The sequence below is a fragment of the Helianthus annuus genome, chromosome 17, assembly GCF_002127325.2.
Source record: "Helianthus annuus cultivar XRQ/B chromosome 17, HanXRQr2.0-SUNRISE, whole genome shotgun sequence".
Classification (NCBI taxonomy): Eukaryota; Viridiplantae; Streptophyta; class Magnoliopsida; order Asterales; family Asteraceae; genus Helianthus; species Helianthus annuus.
This window is the reverse complement of record NC_035449.2, coordinates 32,311,397-32,321,821: the sequence shown is the minus strand read 5'-3', so window position 1 is coordinate 32,321,821 and position 10,425 is coordinate 32,311,397. Positions and strand designations below refer to the sequence as shown.

The 10,425-nt window shown below is 34.5% G+C and overlaps 1 long non-coding RNA gene across 7 annotated transcripts; it reads right to left on the bottom strand.

Annotated features, from left to right (window-relative positions):
* Positions 1-243: 243 nt before the first annotated feature.
* LOC118489158 lies at positions 244-3,604 on the bottom strand. 7 transcript variants are annotated; one of them, XR_004886543.1, is made up of 7 exons: positions 3,221-3,604; positions 2,797-3,036; positions 2,374-2,540; positions 1,499-1,556; positions 928-1,009; positions 607-669; positions 244-447 (listed from the first exon to the last, which is right to left on the bottom strand). It is a non-coding gene; the product is annotated as an uncharacterized LOC118489158 (long non-coding RNA). The 7 variants fall into 7 exon arrangements; XR_004886541.1 differs by having other exon boundaries at positions 1,499-2,540; XR_004886540.1 differs by having other exon boundaries at positions 928-1,556.
* Between the last annotated feature and the right edge of the window lie 6,821 nt (positions 3,605-10,425).

Sequence of the window (10,425 nt, the reverse complement as noted above, 5' to 3'; positions counted from 1 at the left end):
ACACACATTCATGACACTCATTTTATGACACCTTTTAATGACACAAATTCATGACACTCATTTTATGACACTTTTTAATGACACACGTTCATGACAAGCATTTATGGCACATACGTATGACATTCATTTACGCGTGTCATGCTTTTAATTGTATAAATTTTTTTATAAAATTATTAATTTGCCCTGGATACATGTATAATAACAAAAACAATAAATCTTTTTCATAAAACAAATACACATATATATACCAAAACAATCCATTACATAATCATTTGTCTAGTATACTACAAATATTTTAACGTTAACAAAAAAAATTGTTGGTCAATATATCGTGAACACCTAAAATACAATTTGTCACTTAAAAATAGAGGTAACCGCATAAGTCGACCAATCTTCGCGAATGCCATCCATATCCGTAGCCGAGTACTCCTCCACTCCTTTCCCAACCTGAGACAACAATTAAATAAAATAAATCTTAAAAATAAGAAGATGTGATCCTTCAAAAACAAAATAACATATCTTATAAGTGACCAGCTATTGACTTCTAAAAATGTTAAAAATTAAGGTAACAATGTAGGTTTAAAGTTGTATAAAATATACATCTACCTGTGACAATAACATCACTAAGATGTGATCCTCCTTTGGGACGCTTGTTATGCCGTTCCATATCTAAAAAGCAAAAAACAAAAATGAGATATATCAATTAAGTCAATAGTTCTGGTGTAACTAAGTCGATATATTAATTAAATCTAAACCCAGTATTATCCGAACGCAAGTAACCCAAAATATAAAAAAGGTTTTGAATCACGTAGTAACACACCGAAACACAAATAATTAACACAAAACCCAAATAATACAACCTTAAACCCTGTTATGCCTAACAAAATGCTTATATCAAAGTATGTAAATCGAAAAATGAATGCTTACATCATTTGGAAAACGAAATCGCATGTCTAAAATAAAGTCGAGCATAAACCAAATGTGTGTCGTTGGTTCGCACAATCGTACCCTGGATCCAACAAAACACAGTTTTTTGAACAATACCAGCAAATATGTAGAGAGGCCTTGCAAGATCAAGTAAATCATGATGGAACTATATAACATTTAACCCATTTCTCAAGTGATAATTATGCTTCACCATTAAGACAGCATGTATTCAGAAATAGAAGGCATGGCAGGATAGAACATGAGCCCTTTAGGTAAGTGATGGAAGGCTTGACATGATACAGATCCCACCATGATGGTCCTTCATGAAAATCATGGATGAGCAAATGGGTACCGGTACGAAACCTGTACCGAATTTACCAAACCGAGTACATTTTTGGTACCAATTCGGTACAGACTTTTGACAGTTTTCGGTACCAGTATTTAGCGGTTTTTACCCTCAAATACCGTACGGTACCGGCACCGAACCGTACCGGGTATGTTCGGTAACGATAGCGGTACCCATTTTTGGGGATTTTCGGTACCGGTATTTTATTGTTTGGAGATACTTTACCTTGAGAGCATGAGCAAGCACTCCGATAAGAACGCTTACTGTGGACCGATGTTTGATCCTAAATTATAATCATACAACATTAAGGTTATGTAAAGATGCATAGTGCATATTCTAAAAAGTTACTTCTAATTCTCCTGTAATGAAGGGCTCTTGTAGTCTTGATCATATGCTTGATAAATTCAAACAAAACATATCAAACATGAGCCATAGCTGCAAACATCTCTAAGATGGACCAATTAATTAAACTAATAGAGTTTTTAGAAGTGTATTTGTTGCACTAATTATATACATAAAATGGACCAAAAGTGTGCATGTTTTTAGTGTGTTGCTCAACCAGCAAAAGCACCCATTTTTAAAATCAAGGTTCTAAAGATAAAAAGAAATATGGAAAGAGAGATCATAATATATATGACCTTTTCTCTGAAGTAGGATGAGCAAATCGTATGGGTACTGGGTATTGATACCGGTACGGAATTTCCCAAACCATACCGGTATGGAATTTCCCAAACCAAAATATTTTCGTTACTGTATCAGTACCGAACTTTAGCGTTTTCAGTAACAGTTTGGTATGGTGCCGGTACCCATTTTTGAGGATTTTCGGTACTGGTTGATACCGAGCTTATCCATACACTATCCCTACTCTGAAGGGTCTGCATTGACTTATTAGTTCTAAATAAAAGATGAAGTCCACATATTTATTGATGATGCCTTACAACCTTCATCATATGTTGAAATCCAGGTATAACGAATAAATAATACACATAACAGTTCACTTGTTATGAACATTTGCTTTTAACATGCATTGAATATAGAATTATAAAAAATATATAACTTTAGTGTGTACATATTAGTTATTACAATATAAAAATGAGTACCTGCCATATTCAGATACAAAAATCTTCAGTGAGGGTTTGATGACTCTTGAAAAAACCAAGAAGCACAAATGGAACTCTTAAGTGTTATAACTCCAACTTTCTCTGGGCGCACAAAGTGAAAACGTGTAGCCAGCCATTGCTCCACAATGTTTACCAATCACGTACACCTAACAAAGTCCAGACACATATGATCAGGGTGAATTCATGTCCAATGTTTGATTGAACACGCTCCACTTCGTGGGACTGAACACGCTCCACTTTGGTATAGATAAACACAATACGCTCATTGACACGTGGACGTGAACAAGGAGCATTAGCATCTTGTCCTGTAAATGTGACAATGCATGGCCCTTGTAGCAATTACGTAAAACGACATTTTAGCACTTGATATGACAAAAATAGATAATAAACCTATGTTACTACCATTTGCAGTTGTATTGGTGAAAGAACCAGAAGAAGGTTGTGATTCAGAAGGCTGTCTAGTCACCAGCTGCAATGTAGCTTCCATCTTGAAACCACAAAGTGAGATTGAGTCCCTAAATCAACATCAGACAGCAGCACAACACACCCTGCAGTATAAGCGAACTTCGAATCGAAACCGCTAGAAGCCAATCCGTTCGCATTCGTCACCGTCAATCCAATAATCTATTCCGCCAACTCAAACTGCAGATCTCAAAACACAACATACATTTCAACCAAATCACAATTTGAATGAATTCAAACCCTAGCTCACAGAATATGTTAAAAATTGTGTGATTAGTGGATTAATGATGAATAATTTATCTTCTAATAAGGTGTTTGGTAGATCTGGTGAAAAATTAAAGTATGTGAGAACGAATTTGTTTACCCATAGGTTGAACTGGAAAGCCCTGTTTACCATCAATCTATCAAATAATCGATAACATTATCTGCGAGACTAAATCAATTCGATCCAAACCCTATCAATACAAAGTGACCAACATGAGATCAGGTTTGAATCCGGCAAAAATCGAACCGTCTTCTGTGAGGCTGACCCAATATGGTCATCTTGAAAACCTAGAAATTGAGATGGCGAACAGCTTGAATCAAAGCAGACCTAAAGAGATATATCAGTAGCCAAAGACACAAAGTGAAAGATGTGGATTTTGAATCGATTTTGAGAGAAGCGGGCAAAGGGAAAGTGTGAGATTTTTAGGATTTGAGATATTTTGGGAGAAGCGGGAGGGTGAAAGTGATGAAATAGTTAGCGGGATTTTTAAGGGTTGAAATTTATGAAATACTCGGGGGAATTATAAACTTTTAGGCTTGTATAAACTTTAGGTGTAAACAAGGCGGGGCAGCTCGATAATTACTCGATAGGAATGCTAAAAAACTCGAATGATCCTATAATATGACTCGTTTAGTTAACGAGTCATATGCCGAGCGTTACATAAAAAAACTCGCCTACGCTCGTGAGCGAACTTATAACCTAAACATTGGTGAGCCGAGTTCTAGCCGATCTTTGGCTTGATTAAGCTTTTGAAGCGAACTTAAACCAAGATTTTAGTTCGTTTATAATTGTTATCCAATTACCTTGAGTCGAGCCAATAATGATCCACTAAGAGAGCTATGATATTCGTTAATGCCTAGTGCAGTCCTTTAAGACATATATGGTCCAAAATGTTCCACTAAAAACTACAATATCAAGAAACAATAAGAAATACATCAATAATCGGTACGTATTTCCAACACCCAATCTGTTCAACTAGATTAGCTCAATACTCGGTTTGGTCTTTGAGATGTTGAAGACGAGAACACATAGCTTGTGTTATGCGAGACTCCATGCTCTCTTCCTCTTTCGGTGTCACAATAAACTACGATATCAAGAAACAACATAATGACTTTATTACATCTCATAACCTAGAGAATAACGGTGTACCTCAAAAGAGAATCCGTTGTTGGAATGTGACGTCGTTCTCTTTACAGGATTCATCGATGTCATATCTACATAATCCATCTTCTGGCTCTTAGCAATTGAAGATACATGATAGCAAACCATTAATTAAAATTATTGATAGCAAGAACATAACAGCAATCGCATGAACTGAAGTTTGAAACCATACCAGGTGAATGCGATCAAATGATAATATATGCGATTCCCCTATCTCCCACGGGGTTTTAGGGTTTTCACTTTTAGTTGGACTATAAATCTGATGATGATGTGTATTCAGGAGGGATTTTAGTATGAGCGGGAGATTTTGGGAAGTTTTTTCTCACTTAAATTTTTGTGTTGTTGGGAAATCATATGGCATAAGTTGTTGTTCCAAATTTTTCGATCATCTACGATAGCAATACCCAAAGTATATCCAATTAATTACTTTATATTTCTTTTATTCTGTATTTCCTTTTTCCTTTTTTTTTGTTTTGGGCAACAAATATCGCTAAAGTGCCATGTTCTTGGGCTAGTTTGAATAAAACCAAAGAGAAAAAAAATATGAGGTTTATAAAGTTTTATTGTCCTTCAGACCAAACCTATTTAAGATACAAAACTAAAAAAAATATATATATGCTTTTATTAAACCCAAAAATATATATATCATTTTGATATCTATAAAGCACTTTTTATCTCCTAGTTTTAATCACTTTACAAAAAAAAAATATTTTATTTGGTAAATATTAGTTTTATAAATATTGTATTTTACAAATATGGTATTTGGTATGTTTTAAGTTTGTATAAAGTATTTGTGGCATAAATTATAGTACGAGAGGGAAATTTTAGGAAGAGTTTTTTGTGGCATAAGTTTTATTATACATATAATTTGATGTAGGATATAATGCAAAGGTTTCTAGTGGCATACGTGTAAAGTGCCACTACAAGCTTAAATTAATGGCATAAAAACTAAATGTCACTAAAAGTATGTGCTAAGCATGACATACATAAAGTGTCATGAAAAACTTAATTGGTGACACAAAACCTAAATACCATTAAAAGTGTGTACCACTGAATGAATTTTTTTGGTAGTGAATAAATGTTATAGGAAATTAACCCTTATTTTTATATAATTTTTTTAGAACACTAAAAAAATGACACACAAAAACAGTTTCATAAATTTATTAAATTTTGTACAACCATGACATTTTTTCTTGACACGCATTTAAATGTCATAAAATAAGCGTGTTTCATTAATCGCTTGTCAAGATAGATCTTGTTTTTTTATGACGCTAAAAGCATGACACACAAAAAACTGTGTCATAAAATATTGAAATTTGTAAAACCATGACATTTTTTTCTTGACAGGCACTTTCAAATGTCATAAAATGAGCGTGTGTCATTATTTGCGTGTCAAGATAAATCTTGTTTTTTAATGACGCTAAAAACATGACACGCAAAAAAGAATGCCACAGATTTATTAAATTTTGTAAACCATGACATTTTCTTCTTGACATACGCTTTTGAATGTCATAAAATATGCGTGTGTCATTGTTCGCGTGTCAAGAGGAGTGTATTTTCTAGTAGTGGGCATAAGACTTGTTACGATTCTAATGAGTATACTACTCATGAAACATTAACCCTTGAGGTTTCATAGTGTCAAAAACAAGTACTTGTGTTAAAGGGTGATTATTATCATATATTATTACATGTTATTTTAAATTCTGAATCTCGACTCTAATCATGCTTGAACTTTAACCCGAACACATTCAACCTCCTAACCTTATCAACTTTGTCACATTGGATAATCGGAAAGCATATGCAAATTTTGTGAGTATACTCGCAACCCCCTTTTTATGTTTACCACTTTTTGGGGTGTAACATGTCAAATTATTAAATCACACTTAAACTTATTCTTTATGCAATGCACGAAAACAATCTTTATACATGAATACTATGTTGCTATACTTGATGCTTATACGTGGACCATACTTATGTGATATGTTTTAGTCATTAGTTTTCACGAGCCTTCATTTGACATGTATAGCGCTATAGGAGTAACGCACCGCCCGTAGACTAGTGGTCATGTTGAATTATATCATTGTGCGTAAACAGAGGTTTGACTAGAAATATTGCATGCCATGTTAGGTTGATCTTGTATAAACTAAGTTGCCATGTGGATTCGTTTTTAAACTTTTATACTTATACTTATTCTTAAACTTGTATACTCGCCTTTGCTTTTGCATTGAATTGTATTTTAAACATGTTACTGGTTGATGATTGATGATCTAAGAAATGGATTAGCAAAGATTCCTAGATACTCACTTAGACGTTTAGATTTAAAGTGTTGTATCAATTTTGTTATGTTATGTTGAACAATGTTGTTATTTGAATTTCTTGTAATGTTTTGACAATTTATTTATGAAATGAAATCGCTTGAATTAAATATTGTCACAGTTAGTGTTATGAAGTCTCTTACAATCTTGAACAAGTCCCACTCAGATGATTCCGCCATTGGTTGGGGTGTGACATTTGGCAAGGAAAAAGCAGTGAAAAATTTCCTGGAAACCATCAAAAGAAAATTCAATACTTAAAAACCGAAAAGAAAACACTACATGTAGAAACCATACCTACAGACCTCAAAAGTTTCAAAAATGTTTATAGTGGCCTTAGGATGTTAAAATAAGGGCACCTCCCAAAAATCATGAATTTTAGAATTGCGTAGCTATTCTTAGTAATTTTAGGCATAAATAACCACCAAAAATAAATAAAATACTTAGAGTTTCTAGAAAACTCTCAATTTTTTTAATAAATGTTTACGAGTCACATAAAGCTCATAAACAAAATTTCAAAGGAATTTGAGTTGTGGTATTATGGTTTTGAATATTGGATTCAAAATATAAATTAAAGGATTTTATTTAGATTTTCGCAACAAATTCATAAAAAATAGAGTAGATTACAAAAATCGTTCTTTATGTTGACACTAGATTGCAAAGTGTGTCCTTTATCTTTAAAAAGTACAAAAAATGTACTCGATGTTTGCAAACCCCTACACATTATGTCATTTATCACTAACTTAGTTATTTTTCATTGTTAAGTGGGTGTGAAATGACCTAAATACCATGCCTGTTAAAGAAATAACTAAAATGTTAGTGTTTGTCATCTTTGCCAATGTTATTCCTAAAACAAGCCCTAACTTTTAATTTAATCTCAGAGTAAAATACCCGGATAGTCCCTGTGGTTTTGTAAAATAACACCTATAGTCCCCAACTTTTGGAAATTACATCGGTGCTCCCTATGGTTTGATGAGTTGTTACTCGGATAGTCCCTGGAGTGGATGTCCGTTAGTTTTCTCCGTTAAGTCCATATGAAATTACTTATTTACCCCTCCCATTAAAAAAACAAATATCACTCTTCTCCACTTTCATCTCTTCCTTCTCTGTGGACAAACCATTGCCAGTGGCAATTTGCCACCACCATGTGAGCCAGCCATCAAGTAGCCAGGGAACCACCACACCGACAAACAGCCATGGAAGTTGTGGTTCTGCATCTGAGTCACCCTCGACCACCGCCGCTACAGCTATGGTTCAAATCCACCATCACCGTCGCTGTCATCAGAGCTGGAATCACTTCGGGATCACTGAAAAGAACATCATCACCGCTAAGGGTTTCATCGGATATTCGGATCCTAGTTATTGTTGGGTTTCGTCATAGGTTTAGGTCCTTAGAAGTCGCCATAAGAAAGGAATTAAGGTGGGGGAGAAGCATGGATGATGGTGTTGGTTACTGTCTCATACGGCATTTCTTAGGTTTTAATCATTTGTGGGAATTGTGTTATTGGAAAACAGGGGATTATGTTTATGTTAATCACATGTAGATTTCATCTGTTTGTTTTTTATTTTTCAGGTATTATTGAAACTATAAATTCAATTAATACGTGGCTTCTCTTTTTGAATGTTAGAATGCATCTTTGGTGATGTGATTTGTTTGAATTTAACAAACTACAGAACAGAGCAATGGACAATCAGCTGGTACGTCGCCGGAACGGGATGCTCGTCGGGCGAAGACGGGTGCGGTAGGGTGTCGTGGAGGTGGGGTTGGGGATAGAGGTTGAAGATGAAGTTGGGGGTGAGTGGTGGGTCTCACACTTTTAATAATCCATATTTGTTTTTTTATTTTTTAAAGGGAGGGGTAAGTAAGTAATTTCAGATGGACTTAACGGAGAAAACTAACGGACATCCACTCCAGGGACTATCCGACTAACAACTCGCCAAACCACAGGGAGCACCAGTGTAATTTACAAAAGTTGGGGACTATAGGTGTTATTTTACAAAACCACAGGGACTATCCGTGTATTTTACTCTTAATCTCAAATTGAAATGGGATTGTCTTCTATTGTTAAAAATTAATACAGGGCTTTTAATGTTTAAGGAATTGCGAACAAAAATATAGTCATACCTTTAAGAGCACAGAAAAAAGCAGTCGAAGAGGTGACCGGAGCTACGGGATTCCGGCGGACATCAAATGAGGAGAAGAGAGAAAACGAGAGAGTTGTATGCGGGTCGGATATCATGTATTTATACTAGAATGCAAGCGATAAACAGATAACGATGATGATTAGTATTTTCGGGTTTGGGGTTTACGGATAATCACATTATACCGTGAGTTACGGGTGAAGGTTCGAGATATAGATAAGTATCGGGTGGAGATGAAGGTAATCGTAACAAAAACGGATTAAAGACGAGTGTATATGTTGTTCCGAAATCTCCGGAATTCTGGAAACTTTGTCGGAGAAGAAGACGCAGAAGCGGTGATCTATCTCTTCTGAAAGTTTGTTTCTTTTTTTTTTCATAATTAGTCCCTCCAGTTTCTTTGTCTTTTTAAAACAGTAAGGGTATTTCTTTTAACTTTTTAATTATTTATTTAACAGTAAGGGTATTTAGGTTACTTCACAGCCACTTAACAATGAAAAATAACTAAGTTAGGTATAAAGGACATAATGTGTAGGTGTTTGCAAACTACGAGTATGTTTTTTGTACTTTTTGAAGATAAAGGACACACTTTACAATCTAGTATCAACATAAAGGACGATTTTTGTAATTTACTCTAAAAAATATGAAAAAAGTAATATTTTTCCAGAAGGTTATATTTGATTTGGGGATTTTTGGGGAATTATTTAGTCATTTGTATGAATTATAGGGAATTTAGTGGATAAACGAGCTTTAAAATCGACTTTTATTACAGAGTGACACTCTTAAATATAGGAATAAAATCTACAGATTTTTAATTCAAAATAAATTATTTTGATGTTTTCAAACCCTTTTAAGAAAATGTATTAAAGGTTTGACGCCATTTTGGCCAAAAATGATTTTAAATAATAAGATAAGGGGAACCGACAAGTATCGAGAACGTAAACTACAAGCCTCGAACCTTGTCATATTTTTATAAGAATTTTTCCACATTCCAAGTCTGATTTGGTATAAGACAATAGGTATCACAAGTCTTTTAAACACGTTAGACGTGCAAGACAATTTAAAACCCTAGTTTTGGGACTAAACGTTAAACGGTTTTCGTTTTCAAGACCTACACCAACCACTAGCCTCATCAACGCTAAATACACTTGGTTTAAGAGGATATTCTAGTCATGCATTATTCGGATTAGATCCAAGGTCTTATTAGTGCCTATCGCCTTGTAGGAAACAAGTGGCGCACACACGTCATCTCAAAGTCTTTAAGAAGAAGCACTAACTGAACAGTGAGTATCGCGGCCCATATTTTAACTTGTTTTATTTGGGGGAACATGTTATTTGCATCATGAATGGTTTTTAATACTGGTACATATATAACTACACCGAGACATTAAGGTTACCACAGTTCCATTGCATAGTATAACCATTACCTAGAATAGTTGTGGGTATTGTTAATAGTACTATTTGGCTGACAACCCCTTCATGGTTAGTCGTGCTAATCTGTCCGACTTGTCAATGAATGCATAATATCCATAACGTTGAATTTTTTGGTAAACATTGGTTTGGGGGGCGAAACGTCAGGTTTGGTTATATGAATCATTGATTCATGGTAGACTATAATTAAACAAATATGTGTGTTAACTCACGTGTTTTCTTGTATTTATAAACATGTGAGCTCACCAACCCTTTTGGTTA